This window comes from Rhinolophus ferrumequinum, chromosome 3 (assembly GCF_004115265.2).
Source record: "Rhinolophus ferrumequinum isolate MPI-CBG mRhiFer1 chromosome 3, mRhiFer1_v1.p, whole genome shotgun sequence".
Classification (NCBI taxonomy): domain Eukaryota; kingdom Metazoa; phylum Chordata; class Mammalia; order Chiroptera; family Rhinolophidae; genus Rhinolophus; species Rhinolophus ferrumequinum.
Genome location: NC_046286.1, coordinates 5359539 through 5375214, shown reverse-complemented (window position 1 = coordinate 5375214; position 15676 = coordinate 5359539). Strand labels below are relative to the sequence as shown.

General features: G+C 44.0%; 1 protein-coding gene across 1 annotated transcript in view; it reads right to left on the bottom strand.

The window, feature by feature from the left end:
• PPARD (peroxisome proliferator activated receptor delta) overlaps window positions 1–10071 on the bottom strand; it is a 74878-nt gene extending 64807 nt beyond the window's left edge. The window contains 2 exon segments of the mRNA XM_033102748.1: window positions 6105–6188; window positions 9934–10071. The gene's annotated coding sequence lies outside the window, so the exon portion shown is untranslated.
• Between the last annotated feature and the right edge of the window lie 5605 nt (window positions 10072–15676).

The window sequence follows — 15676 nt, the reverse complement described above, 5'->3', positions numbered from 1 at the left end:
CTGTGCCTCTGAGGTTACAATTCTTGGATGAGGGAAGTGCCAAAAGCAGTAATAAGATAAGGATCAAGGAATTAGAGCAGATTACAAACAAAAGCAGTGAAAATCTATTTGAAAATACCTCTTAGTGTAATTCTATAGAAATGAACTTCAGCACGAGGCAGACTCCCCATGACACCCGGGAGCCTCTCCCTTCTCATCAGGAGAGAACGCTTTCAAAACTGTGTCGCTATTAGCTGTGATGAATTCGGTAATGTTCTCAGGAAAGCCGCTGAGATGACGACTAGGCTGCAATCAGGCTTTGAAGTTCGGGCTCAAAAGAAAAAAGAAAGGTGCTGCAATGCAGTGCCCAGAGGCCAACACTGTTTCATTGAGGAGGAAGACTCCCCGTTCTGAGGCTGGGCTCCTGGTGCCGCAGCCTGTAAATCAGGCAAAGGACTGGTTCAGGAAGGCATGGCTCTGAGTGCAGCACCTGAGAACCTAAGTCAGCAGAAAGGAGACAAATCAGCACATACTAAGGGTCATTTTAATCATTAAGTCATCACTCACATACTGGAGCTCAGAATCACACTCAGGTGTGCCCAGTACCTACCCACTGGGGCTCTTCCCATGGCCTTTGCTCGGACGGAAAGAGCTCCAGAGACACGACAAGGACAGGAGGTGCTACGGCCCACCCAGAAGCGCGGCCGGAGACGCACAGAAAGAGCCAGGCTCCTAACACTGAGGTCGATGTGCAGCCGTCTCTCAGCCTCAAGCAGTTCATCCAGTCTCATCCTCCTTCAGATTCTTCCTGCTGTTCTCCTCTCTCTACACCCTTCTCCCCCAACCTCTTTTTCTTTCTCCCTACCACTCTCTAATTTGTCCCCCTTTCTTCTCACTCTTCTCCTCAGTTCCCAATGGTCTATGATACTGAAACTGAAGTACATATGAAATGTTGTTAGTGGTGGTTACATGAACCTCTGTATTACCTGTTTTTGAATAAATTAATTTTTTAATGTGCCTTGACAATAAAACTTAACTTTAGTTGCCTTTTAATTTTTGTGAACCTTTTAATCTCTCCTGAGTATCAGCATCCCTAAATAATGGGGATGGGGGTCAGGGCTACTCCACTCATGCTCTCGGTACTTACTCTGTGTGGCAGATAGATCAAAATCAGTGATTTTAACAGCAACCAGAGAAATTCAGATTTAATATAAGGCAGAATTTCCCTAACACTTAAATTACTACCTAACCTCTCTACCTCCATTCTTTCTCCATTCAATACAGACTTTTGCAATATTAACACAATCACTCCTTGCTTCAAAACCATCAGTGGCTACCCACTGCCCAAACATAAAATGCAAATTCCTTCACCTAGCATTCAATAGCCTCTATCAACCTACTAGAAATTTCCTAACAATGGTTTCCAGGAATGAAAATCATGAGAAGACGAACTTTTCTCCTAGAGGTACTGTGTTTCCCTGAAAATAAGACCTAGCCAGACAATCAACTCTAATGCGTCTTTTGGAGCAAAAATTAATATAAGACCCGGTCTTATTTTACTATAAGACCAGGTATAATAAATATAATATAATATAATATAATATAATATAATATAATATAATATAATATAATATAATATAATATAATATAATATAATACCGGGTCTTATTTTACTATATGACCATGTCTTATATAAGACCAGGTCTTATATAAATTTTTGCTCCAGAAGATGCATTAGAGCTGATTGTCTGGCTAGGTCTTATTTTCGGGGAAACACAGTATTCACATGCAGGCCAAGTTACCTCACATAAGGGATGCTGAGAAGTAGTCGGTGGTCTCCAAGGAGGCCTCTCTCCCTCCCAATGAACCATGCCTCTTAGCATTCACACCTTTGTGTAGTCCTCTCCCAGAATCTGAACAGGTCCCGTGATCAAGAAAATACAGAGGAAATGACAGTGTGACTTCTAAACCTAGGTCATGAGAAACCTTGCCATTTATGCCTAGATCTCTCAGTACACTCATTCTTGAGATGTTTCTGCTCAGAATCCAGCTGACATGCTGTGAGAAGCCCAAGGCACGTGGAGAGGCCACATGCAGGCACTGCAGTCAACAGCCAGCATAAGGGCCAGCCATGTGAGGGCGCCAGTGTGGACATCCAGCCTAGCTGAGCCTTCGCATGCCTCCCACCCCAGCCTCCATTTGACTACAGAAACATGAGAGTCCCCAAGTGAGGCCTGCCTGGCTGAGCCCAGTCAACCCACATTAAAGATAAGAAAGTGCCAATTTCACGTTTTTTACATATTCTGTGTAACAAAATAAGAGTTACAAGATTGTCTCAAGAAGAAAGACTTGTACAATTATTTGAGTTGCAAGCTAAACTAGCCTTTTTTTTTCATGAAACACAATTTTTTCTTGAAAGAAAAAATGAACAGACAAATTATAATTAATCAGACTTGGGTATTTGATAAACTTTTTCTTAAAAATGAAGTGAGACTGTCACTTCAAGAAAAAAAACCTGACAGTATGTTACCAATGATAAAAATCAAGCTTTTTCCAAAGAAATCCAAAACACTGATTCAAAAAGATATATGCACCCCTATATTCACTGCAGCGCTATTTACAATAGGCAAGATATGGAAACAACCAAAATGCCCATCAATAAACAACTGGATAAAGAAATTGTGGTACATATATACAATAAAATATTACTCAGCCATAGAAAAGAATAAAATATTACCATTTGTGGTAACACAGATGGACCTAGAGGGTATTATGCTGAAATAAGTCAGTCTGAGAAAGACAAATACCACATGATCTCACTTATATGTAGAATCTAAAGAACAAAATAAATGAACAAATAAAACAGAAACAGACCCATATATACATACAGAGAACAAACTGTGGTTACTAGATGTGAGGGGTGTTGGGGTCTGGGTGAGAAAGGTGAAGGGATTAAGAAGTACAAATTGGTAGTTACGAAAGTCATGGGATGTAAAGTACAGTATGGGGAATACAGTCAATAATATTATATTATAAAAACTCTGTATAGTGTCAGATGGATACTAGGCTTATGGGCGGGAATCACTTCATAATTATATAAATGTCTAACCACTATGCTGTACACCTGAAACTAATATAAAATAACATCGAATGTCAATTATAATTTAAAAAAATAGTCACAGAGATACACAGTATAACGTAGTCAATAATATCATAATAACTATGTACAGTGTCAGATGGGTAATAGGCTTATTGGGGTTATTACTTTGTGAGGTATATAGATGTCTAATCACTATGTTGTTTTGTACACCTGAAATAAATAAATTTTAAAAAACTCAAGCTTTTAAGAGAAATTACAGACAACTTGTATCTATCACCGTGATCCTGACAGTTTCTCAATACTTGAAGACTTGATGAGATCAGTGGTGATATATATGAGTATGATTTACTGATGTTGTAAAATGAAACGTCAACATTTAAAAGATCTCTATAACTCAGTGAACCAATGACCAATTCAAAGTACAGGATGGACAAATGGATTCCCCCCCGCTTTTCTGCCTCCCCGCCCCCACTCCAGTTCAAGCCATTGTTTCTCAGTCTAGTTGTGTAGGACACAGCTCCCTAACCCATGCTGGCCTTGTGCCCCCCCCACCCCACCCCCAAAGCAGTAGGTCCCTGGTCCTCAGTCAGCTGTTCACAGCAGCTCATGGCAGCCGGCCGCTCACAATGGCCACCAGCCACTCATGGCAGCCCGCGGCAGCCCAGCTCCAGGGAGAACCATTGTTCACAATCTTAACTGTAAAGGACGCAGCTCACTGGCCCATGTTTGAATCGAACCACCGACCTAAGCGTTAGGAGGACGGAGCTCTAACCACCTGAGCCACCCGGCCGGCCCGACAAAAGGATTTTAATGTCACAAAGCATGAAAAATTTGTTGATAAGGCTTTAGATTCCACATTCCAACTAACCTTAAAGATTAAATTATCACTTGCCAAGGTTTGGTATCGCACCAAAGAAGAATATCCACGATTACCTGCAAAACATTAAAATACCCCCCTCTTTCTCAGCTACGTATCTGTGTGAAACCAGAATTTCTTCACATCCTTCAAATAAAACATATTTTAAGATACTGAACAAAGAAGCAGTTATGAGACTCCAGCTACCTTCTATTAAACCAGACATTAAAAGAGATTAGCAAAAATGTAACACCATATCACTCCTCACAAATTAAATTTTTGTTTTGAAAAATAGCTATTTTTCGTTAAAAATGTAATTTATGATAAATGTAATGGGTTTATTATTATTATATTATATTATTATATTATTATAATTATAATATATATTATATATATTATAAATATAATATTTAATTATATTATATTATTAAAATAATTAATACATTAGTAATTTTTTTAAATTCCTGTTTTAATTTCTAACTTGGTAAACAAAAGTTCTTGGGGTCATTAATACTTTTTAAGAGTGTACAGGGGTTTTGAGGCCAAAAAGTTTGATAATCACTGTTTTACAATATTCTAAAGTTGACTTCAAAATGAACCAACTTTCAAGGCCCAGTCGGAAACGCAGCTTCTTCAGGGACAAAGCCAACCCTGTGACGATCTGCTTGTCTAAGTGAGTACCCTGTATAGCACCATGTTCTTAGTAGCCACCAGCTCGCTAATATTTTTCAAAATCTTTTAGTGCATATGTCTTCTCTCCCCAACTAGGTTCCACACACTTGGGGCGTGAGAGCAGCCAAGGACCATGTCTGAAATACGTGTCACAGCCCCTGGCCCACAAAAGTGCCTCAGATAGGAAAGACGAAGAGGCAATACCATGGTTTTTTTAAGATTAACACTGAAAAATCTGGTAAAGCTGTAGCCTGACCTTTGCCTGCGGAAACTAAGAAAGAAAACTTCTAGCTAGGACTGGGAGCCCAGCTCAGGGATGAACTGGACACCTGACCCCTGGACACGCACCACGGCTAGCTGCTGCTGAAATAAATGGCAAAGCAAATCAACTCAACTCAGTAACTCTCCCTGCTCAGGAGAAACCTCTACCTCATCCCCTCTCGGGGAACCTCAGAAGCCTGCCCAACCCCCCTTCTTCCTCCTTCACATTTCCTTCAGAGAAAAGGCCTTGGGATGGGTTTGAGACCAGGAGGGGCCCCTGCCTGAGGCCTTCCTGCAAGACCGACAAACAACCTGATCCCCACAGACCCACACATGGGCTCAGCACCCTATGTGGCAACAGGAAAACCCACGGGGTGTTAAAGACAGAGGAAGGGAAGTGAAGCCTGTAAACAGCTACTGGAACCACTGAACTTCAGAGATTAAAACAAATCAGACAGGAGCCCCATGTTTCCCCTGGCCCCCAGCAGGGCCCCACCGTAGCCCAGTTTCCCAAATACTTGAGACAATGAACATCAAGTTCCCTGCAGCTCCCCTTCTAACAGTTTATAAAAACTGCCAGGCGTCCTGAGAACAGGGAAGTAGCAGTGGGAAGCCCAGAGCACTGTGCAGGCTTTGCTGAGGACCCACTACCCCAGCAAACATGGAAGAAACAATTCTGTGGATTATTCCCAGCTCCTCTATATGCCAGCAAACTACAGACCCATGAGACAGGCACTGATTCTGTTTTTTTACTATCATCATTTCCCAAGTGCCAGTACTGTGCCTGGCACATAGTAGGCACTCAAAAATGTTTGTTGCACAAATGAAAGAGAATGGTGGACACCATCTTTGTGGCCTGGCACTCATGTGGGCAGAGAAGAAAGTGTATACTTATTCATTCAACACAAATAATCATGTAGCATCTTCTCTGTACCAGGAACTGTCTGTCCGAGGCACAACAGGAAACAAAATAAGTCCCTGCCACTGTGGAGTTTATGTTTTAGGTGGATGTAAAGGTGAAAAGCTCAGGGCTCCCCAAATATACTGCGTAAGCCATAGACATTCAATAATTATGTAGTAAGTGTCTATGTGATGAGTACCAGATTCTATGACAGGCTCCTGGGATCTGGGCTAAGCCCTGGTGAACTTATTTCAGCTTCTCAGTCAGGACCCTAAATCTGGGAGGTGTGTGTTAGTTGTTCTCTAACAACAACGAGGTAAGGAAAATGGGTTTACCTCTTCGGTGCATCTGTCCTCATCTGTTGGTGAACAGAAGCCACTGTGTGAGTACCACGTACATGCCCAAAACACCACGCAACACTGCAGGATAGAAAGAAACCCAATATCTTTAGCTGAGAGGTGCCAGGGGTCAGGAAAGCAGCTCTAATGTGTTATCGTTAAACAGTGGGGCTCAGAGAGGGTTCCTCTCTGAGGCAAGCTGGTCCCTCTGCTGTGCCTCACACACATATACCAAGATGGTGTTATTCTCAGCCAGAGTCAGCAAATATTTCCCAATCCTGGAAGTAGTCTGCTCATTTCCAAGTAAGAAGACACTGGCTTTGCTGATTGCACCAGGGTGGGGCAGAAGGCGCTGACAAGGTGACGAAGGAGCTGGAGCCCAACAGCTCCAACGGGTGGCAGCTCATAAATGGAGATGCCCTGAGTCATGCTTGATTCCTTGACCAAAACCCCGTGGAGACAGGACGGGCGTCACACCCCAGTCACCAGACTCTGAGTTATGACGGCCAGGAACCATCTACCAGGCAAGATGACCCACATGTCTGAAACCTGAGGCGAGGGGCCACTGCCTCCCTGCCAGACTCAAGCAAGTGTCCAGCTCTGCTCTGACACTTGGTCCAAAGGTACAGAAAAACGCTCAAGGACATCAAACTATCTACAAGCAGCAGCCACTGGGCAATCTAGGACCACATGGCACAGAAAAGGCATCATGCACAGAACTTCTGACACAACACAAACAAGAGCCTGGCAAGACAGACAAAATCCGTGGAGATGCTGTGTACAGCGGAAGAGTGTTCCCAGCGTAGACAACGCTGGGCAGGGGGGCAGCTCCTGGCATTTCCAGGAGGGCCCCCCAACTTAGCTTCCCAGCTGGCAGCTGAAGCCTTTAGAAACAACAGGTGCAACTCCTCCTGAGAGAGGACACGCCAGCATCTGCAGGCCCTACTACCCAAAGCAGGGGCCTACGAGCTGCCAGGCCAGCACCCAACACTGGCTGTCCTCTCACCAGGTCCTAGGGAAAGGGCTCTGAGGGACCACAGATGGAGCTGGCAGGCAGAGTGAGGGCAATTCTTCCTCAGTGGGCTGAGGCATACACCAAAGGAAGAAAGTTGTGGTGGAGAAGAAGCAGGGAGAAAGGCAGCCAGACAAGAGGTTTCGTAAACTTAGCTCATTAAACTAAGGAAGTGATGGGCTACACCATCTGTAGGAAAATGTCAGAGACCTGTCTGCTCACACCTTTGAAAAAGAGAGGCAGGCTGACCCAGGCTCTGTAAAAAGTCGCTGAAGGACAGCTTGGTGATTGACAATCATGACTACCCACACAGGAAACAACAGTGGACAAACTGCAAAAAGCTGTGTGGCCAGGGCTTCTGGTGCCCGAGCTACTCCACGAGGACTGCGCCTGACCTCTTCTCAAGCCCTTCTCACCTACTGCCTCAGTGGAGAGGACAGGTGAGCAAAGACAGGAGCAGCAAACTGCTCAAGAGTCAGGTAAAGTCCGTGGTCAAAGAAGTCTTTAGTCAAAGAATGGACTTTAGTCAAATAATGAAATTTAGTCAAAGAATGAACTAAATTACTAAATTAAAGTCTTTAGTCAAAGAATGGACTAAATTACCACCAAACACACAACCTCAACTTCATTAGAATGACCCATTCTAACCGGGGAGGTATGTTTTTTATAGGAAAAAGGGACCCCTTTTGGTCCATTCTGCCCAAATCCCCCCCCCCAGGGCTGCTTAGGAGGGGACCAGGGGTCAGTGGAGAGGGGACTGGCTCAGCCATCCGCGATCCTACTCCTTTCATAGAAAGGGTCAGTGCACAAGAGGATTCCAAAACGTTAAAGCCTGGTCTAGCTGGTTCTGTTGGCTCTCCACCAGTGCTCCTGAAAGATGCCAATTCTGTGTCCAATTCTGGCTCAAAGACAGAGAAAGCACGAACCTCTAAAGACAAGACCTAGAAACCCAAAGCCAGGTGAAACAACAGGCCTTCATTTCTAAACGTGAGAGTGGGTCATGCTTTCTGAATCCTCCAAGACCAGATTCGGCAGAAACAGAGGACATGCTATTACCTGATGATCTCGCTAAGAGAACACCACCAAATAAAGGAGCTCGAATTGAAGGCATCTGAAAAGAACTTTCTGCCCGACAAGGTTAAATACCAAAATACACCACGAAGGCGGTAGGCTCTCTAGCCTCCCAAGAATGATCTCTGTGACAGGAAGCAACTCAAGTTCCTGGCTTAGCCTAACTAACGCAGCCCCCCAGGCTGCCAGGCAGATACCAACCTAACACAGCATGTTGTTACCGCCTGGCCAAAGGGGACAGAGCTTCAGTGTCAGCCTCCCTTTTGGATCCACAGGAAATTAAGTTCCCAAGGAAAATGGTTCAGTGAGCAACATCAGAGGCCCTGACACATTCAGGGGGTCAAAGATGCACCAGGGAAAATCAGCCGCTGGTTTAAGCCACCAATAATAAAAGGGACAGATGCCCACCAGCCCTAGGGCTATGGGGACCGCAAAACTCAAACAGGAAAAAAATGTTCTGGAGTCAGTAGAGTCAGTACAGAGGAAAAAGGCTGAGGACCACAGGCATTCTCTGGGGCATATCGTCTGGAGACTTCTCTTAGTTCTTTGGGATTAGGCATAGGGTAGAGAGTGGCAGTGAGGGCAGAGACAGGCTAGGGCATCATGGTTTAAATGTGTTCGATACATCCAGAAAGGAAAGGCACAGAGCCCTGTTCCTGGAAGGGAAAAGCGTTGCATGAGGCCTCCAGCTATGCCTGGCGCACACCCAACTCAGCAGCCAGTCTCTTCCCAAGGGTTCCTGGAAGTCAACAGACCCATAAACGGAAAGTAGTATTAAAGCGGAGATGAGAAGAATGGCCTACAAATTGGACATCATCCCTGATGCAACTCGCTAGTAAATTCTGCCCCAGAGATATACCTATTCACCTCAGACATCCAGCTCCTTACTTCAAGCAGGGGTTGAACACCCTCACCCCACCGGTATCTCAACTGCAGGTCAAGGGAAAGCACAGTAGCGTGTGGAGCTCATGCTTCTCCCTGAAGCAGAGCAAGGAACTGAGAGAGAAGGGGAGGTGGGTGGCAGGAATGCAGGGCACAAGGTGATCAAAAGGAAATCAGAGAGAAGGGTGAAAAAAACGGGGCCTCTGGTGGGAGCCCGTATAGGAGGGGCTTAGGTAAACAGGGACGGCAGGCACGGGGCTAGACAAGCTTAGTAATACCACGAGGAAGATGATGGGGAGCCCCAATACTGAGAGGGGCCAGGCAACGGGGACAGGAGGGGACAAGGGTGGGAAAGAGCAAAAACTGAGGGCAAGGATGGAATGACGAAGGAAGGAGGCAAGGATAACCAGGGGAACAGAGAAGATCCCCAAGGAGACCCTGGGTAGAGGTCAGTGGACTTGGGGACATCAGAGAAGAAATGAAGGAAGAGGTCGGAGGCAAAGTTGGGGAGTGGGAGAGAACCCCGAGCCTGCGACCCGGCTCTCCGAACACAGAAGTGGGAGGAGACGGAGCCACGAGGCCCAAGTGGGGTCACAGAGTCGGATGGGGAGGCCTGAGGTTCGGGCGATGAAGGTCTAAAGGGCTGGGGCAGCGGGGCAGAGCGCCAGGAGAGCCACAGACCACCGCGGACCGGCGGGTCGGAGCGCCGGGAAGCGGCAGCCGCTCAGTCCGCGGACTCCTGCTGATACCCCCGCCCCACTCCCCTCGGGGCCTTGCGCCCAGGTTCCGTTGGCCGCCCGAGCCCGGGCCCGCCGCTTCCCTCCGACGCTTGCCTACCCGCTTCCCCCGACCCGAACAGACCTGTCCCGGCAGCCTCCCGAGGCACCGCCGCCGTCCCGCAGGCTCCGCAGGATCCTCCGGCTCCTGCCAAAACTTTTCCCATTAATCCCTGGCTCCGCGGCGGCCGCGGCGTCACACGCTGCGCGGCCCGGCCCCGCCCCCGCCAGCGTACGTCACCGCGCAGCTCGGTTCTCCCCCTCCTCTATCCACGCCCCCTTCTTCCGCCTCTGCCGCAGCCAATCACCGCGCCTCCTGGAGGCTCCTCTAATTCTGCCACACCGCCCACTGCAAGCAGCCCGGGACCTGCCTGCAGCGCCCTCTGGTGCGGGATCTGGGCGCGGCAGCTGAGAGAGGAGCTGGAAGGGAGCGCGAGCCACCAGTAAAACAAGTCGGGCACGTATCACAAAAGGGAATTTAAAGCTGGAAGGGAACTAGAGATCATTTGTACAGCCCCCTCATCCTCCAGTGAAGAGAAGGTGCGCGCCTTGCTGTAAGAAGCAATAGAACCCGAGTCTTCAGACCAGACTCCACTGCCTGGAGACTGTGCTGCCTATAATTTTAATAAAAGGACTTTCCTGCCTCGAGAGGCTTCTGCAACTAGAAATTTATGGTTCTGGACTTCTTACCTATTTTCCTATGTACTTATCTAATACGCTTGCCCACCTGAACGGGGAGCATCCTCCCTACTGTTGTAGGAAATTCCGTTCTTGCCTTCTTAACCCAGGTCTTCACGACCTGGAAAGGACCTGTTATCCCAACATATCCTTTCAGATATACCATAAAAAGGTATATCAGGGAGGCAGTCTGGTGGAAGAAGCAGAGTTTGTCATCTGGCGATGAACAAAACTTGACTCACAGGACCAATGGGTAACTTCCTCTCTCCGTCGTCTTTAAAGCAAAGATTACCCCTCCCCTCTTGCATACACTCCTCAGGCCACACCCTCAGATATCTGGTTGGTATGAGTGATTTTTTTTTCCTTTCTGCTTTTTTTCCTTCTACTATTTAAAATGAATATGCATTACTTTTGTAATTCAGAAGTCAAACTCTTTTCCCTTTGAGATTGAAGTAAGGATGGATTGTGGAGATCAAAGCCTTCCCTAAGATTTCTGCAAATTTCTGGGAATTCATATCCTGCTAAATCTCTCTGCTTCTAGACTCCTGTTTCTGCAGGGCTGTTGTAGTTCCTCAGTTCAGAAATGTAAAGATGAAACCCCACCCTTCCTGAGGACTGCCCACACCTCTTCCCACACGAAGCATTCATGGGCATAGACGTCATTACGATGCTCTGGGCCCTGGGGCAGGGTCAAATGATGCATTGCAGACAGCTTAAACTCACACAACAGACGTTCTTTATAGCCCTTTTCACATCCCCAGTTGAGGTTTTTCTAACTGGCCCTTTACCGCTTAGAGCCTGGCTTTTTCCCAGATCACGACCTCTCCTCCCAGCTCCACTATTCTCTCCTCTATCCTTCCCTCCGGAGAAAAAAAACAAATCCCTCAGGCTTCCCAGGCAGAAAGAGACATCTTAGCTGTATCTCTTCATTGCTAGGTTTCCTGTCAACACTCAAGCCCTTTCGATCTCAGTTTCTATCCCTAACTGGCTTATTTCCTCTAATAAAGACAGCTCTCTCCCTAAAAGAAATTCCAAGAGCACTATTAAGATACTACAATTTCCACCTCATTTCATTTTTATATTTAAAAAGATATAACATTTAATATACTCTGTTTAATAAATATAAATTTAATGTTTAGATTATCTAAACAAAGATGATTTAGGAATTATCTCCATAATTCCGTTGCTCATTGCAACATTGTTTAAAACAACAACAAAAAACTAGAGATAGCATAATTGTCCAACAACAGAAATATTCACGCAAGTTATGCTCTATGCTCCTGATGGAATATTAAGCAGCTATTAAAAATGATTCCTACAAAGATTTGGTGAAAAAGTGGAAAATGTTATGATCTGATATTCAGTGGAAAGAGCAGAATCCAATAGTATGTATAGCATATGTAGATATGTATACTGTTTGGAAAACAAAAAATTAGCCTCGAAAAAACTGGTGGAAATAAACACTAAAATGTTATCAGCAATTGTGCCTGGGTTGTGGTTCTGTGAGTTTTTATCTTTCTATATTTTTATTCTGAGCATGGCTTTTCTTCATCATGGAAACATGGCTTGTTTTTTAAGAACAAAAATAAACATCTTCCTTATATTGAGCAAAAATTTGTAATATATCCTGCGGTGTTCCTACCCAGTAGTCTTAGTTCTAGCTTTTGGAGATAAACTAAGTCAAATTGTTTTTCATATAAAAGCCCTTCTGATGTTTGACACCATTCTATAGTTTTTCTTCTTCAAGCTACAGCATCCCTCGTTCTTCATATAAAATGATCACGGTGCCTTTTGCCACCCAGATTGCTGGCCTCAGAATATGCCATTTTATGTATATCCATCCTCTTCAAGGCTTTCCTTGATTTTCCATCTATTTCCCATATTTGGGGAATCTCCCACGTTAGACTCTTCTTACACTGTAAAGGCTGAAAATGTCAGGCATTTGCTACAAGCATCCTTTGTAGCTAAGACTTTGCCACATAACCCAGGGTTCCACCAATCAGATGCACTGGGAGCTGGGAAGATGAAGAACTGGGGAGCACACATAATCCATTCAGGTAAGTGGCAGAGCAGCAGCTCCACCCGCTTTCCAGTTGTAAGAAGCAGCAGTTGTGAGAGCATCATCCAGTACTGATGATATTAGCCATGGAAGCAAAGTATCTGTAAGAACTGTTGTGTGCCATGATTTGGGATATTGTTCCTCACTACACAGCCTCCAAGCAGGTTCTTTCATCCGCCCAATTATTTAAGGAGCTTCTCTATACTCTATTAATAAATTCCGTTTTTACTTAAATCTGTCAGTTTCTGTTGTTTGAATCACAAGCCCAGACTAATACAGCTTCCCTGAATCTTCATTTTGACTAGATTTGCCCACAGGCACAGCTCAGAGTGGGAAAAGTTGGTCCCTACCAAGTCTCTGCAACACTTTCCAGACCCACCAGAGATTTCCACTACAAAAACCTGCTCTGATGTCCAATTACAATATAACTGAACGATAATTTAAAATGTGCAGTAAGAAGGCCAGATCGATTTTGAAATAGATTCTGACCTCCTCCACAGCCATTTCAGGAGCCATAGCTGGCGCAGGTGGGGGCCTCCTTAGCCTCCTTGGCATTCCTCCTCCTCCTCCTCTCACCTACAGCAGGGGCCAGAGAGGCAACTTTCATCTGGGCAGACACTGTGTTTGAGGAGGAGGCACCTTGCATGTCCTGGCAACAGTTTGCCACAAGCCTCTAGTCATTCCTACTCATCCGTGTTTGTCTGAAAAATAAGACCTAGCCAGACCATCAGCTCTAATGCGTCTTTTGGAGCAAAAAATTAATATAAGACCCAGTATTGTATTGTATTGTATTGTATTATATTATATTATATTATATTATACTATATCATACCTGGTCTTATATTAAAATAAGACCGGGTCTTATGTTAATTTTTGCTCCAAAAGACACATTAGAGCTGATGGTCTGGCTAGGTCTTATTTTCAGGGAAACATGATACACAAGCCACAGAGGGATGACTTGAGACCACAATGGCTGTACTTTTCACGGCCCCCAGTTTATGGGTATTTCTGAAGACATCAGAGATTGTATACACTCTGCTTTATCCATGATGTTGGAAAAGACAGAGGAGTAATTTGCTAACCCTGGAATTAAAAGACTGGGAAATATCTTCTCCTGCCCCCAAGGAATGTCCCCCAAGACGAACTGACAGCTTTTCCTGCCAGTCCCAATGTGGATTGCTTTCAGGCCTCACGGTGATGTTTCTTTCACTATCTCAAACTTCAGCTATGCTTCTCTGTGTCCCATCAATAGAACATTCAAAAACCTAGAATGGACCCATTTACAGGTGAGGAAACTGAGGCTTAGAGGTTGGCTTGCCACCTCCAGTCTAAACTCTACCTAGCTTCCAAAAATGTCTATAGTCAGGCCTCATTCTACCTTTCTAGTTACAGGTTCTTCATGGTAGCACCTTCAAAATTTTTGCCCCTATACTCCTAAAAGAATTTATAAGAACTATGCAGCTCCTTTACGTTTTTAAAGAGACATCTAATATTTTTCATCATGAGTTTAAAACCATAGTTGCAGAGGATATGTGTAACTTCTACTATTTAATAAATATTGACATTTTAATATAAAACTGCCATATTACCTTTTTAAATATATTGAACAATACTCAAATCCCATAGTGATTTGATGCTCACTGTTATCCATTTTAATACATGATCAAGCCCTTCTTTTGCAATAAAAAATTTTACATTGTCTCTTTTTCTCCTTGTACTTGTTATTTCCACTCCACTTACCTCTCAATAATCTAATCTTAATGTCACATGTTTTTATGCTTGAACGTATTTTATTGATCACCATAGCATACATCTCTGCATCCAAAATATGTATATAAGTTGAAATTAAATTTTTTTTTAATTTCATGCAACTATAAAGCTGTGAGAAATTTTCTTCTGGTTTGAGTGGCCGTTACAAATATTAGTAACACCCAGTTGAGCAAAACATCATAAATATTATGATTTTTATAAATATCAAACATAAACACAAAATACATTGGAAATGAAATGCATGGTCTACTTTTTTCCCCCAGGTAGTTCATATGTTCATAGTTGAATATTACTTGTTGTTAGAATGAGCCTTCATTCAACATCAATTCTAGTCCTATTTTTTTCATTTTTAGGCTGAGAAAACTTGTTCACATAATAAGTAGGTGGGAATTGAGGGTTTTGATATAGCAATGGCATCTAACTCTGAGTTGTTTGCCCAAAAAAACCACAGAGATCTATTATAAGAAAAAAATACCATTAATGATTTTTTTCAGCTGACAATGTGGTTATGTCCTTTGAAAACAAAGATTGGGAAATCTCCTGACTTGAAAACAAAAAGAATTTGTTGTCCAGTTTTTGAGCCTTTCACTTTCTCAGCACCCACAATCCTACACTAGCATTTCACATTGTTGCTTTGTTTAGTGTTCCAGGAAATTTACCCTTTTGGGTAGTCCACTATTGAAAGATAGTGAACCTTGCTACTGAAAGCAGGGAAGGTGAAACTGAGAAAGATGAAAGCAATTTTGGTAAAGAGAACACTTAGAAGTTGAGGATCTGCAAACTGATTTTCTTAAAACTCTGTCCCCTAGAGATACCCCACAGCAAGAGAGGATGATTGATCCTCCCATCCAATATCCAGAATCCAGAGTTCTTGTGCCCATAAATGTGATACGCTTCTTTCTACTTGTATTGTTCCCATGGTCTTCTACTCTCCTTTCTTATTTATTAAAAATTTTAAGGACCATCTTGAATCCCAGCTGCTATCTAATGCTTCCTTTTTTTTTTCCCCTCTGCATTCTTACCACACTTAAGAGTTTGAGCACCACTTCCCATTCCTGAAATATGCCTCATGTTTTACTGGCAGCTTTGTTCCATGACACTTTAAATAGATTATAGTGAAATTCCTTGCAATGGAGTATGACGTACTTGCAAAATACATGAATTTCATATCAGATAGCAGTACATGAGTTCTAGGAAAGCAGGGGCTCTCTCGGTTTTGTTCTGTGCCACATAGCCAGCACCTAGCACAATACCTGGCATATCATAAGAGCTTAATAATTTGTTGAATAAATGAATGCACTTGAGTTTGAATCTTACTTTA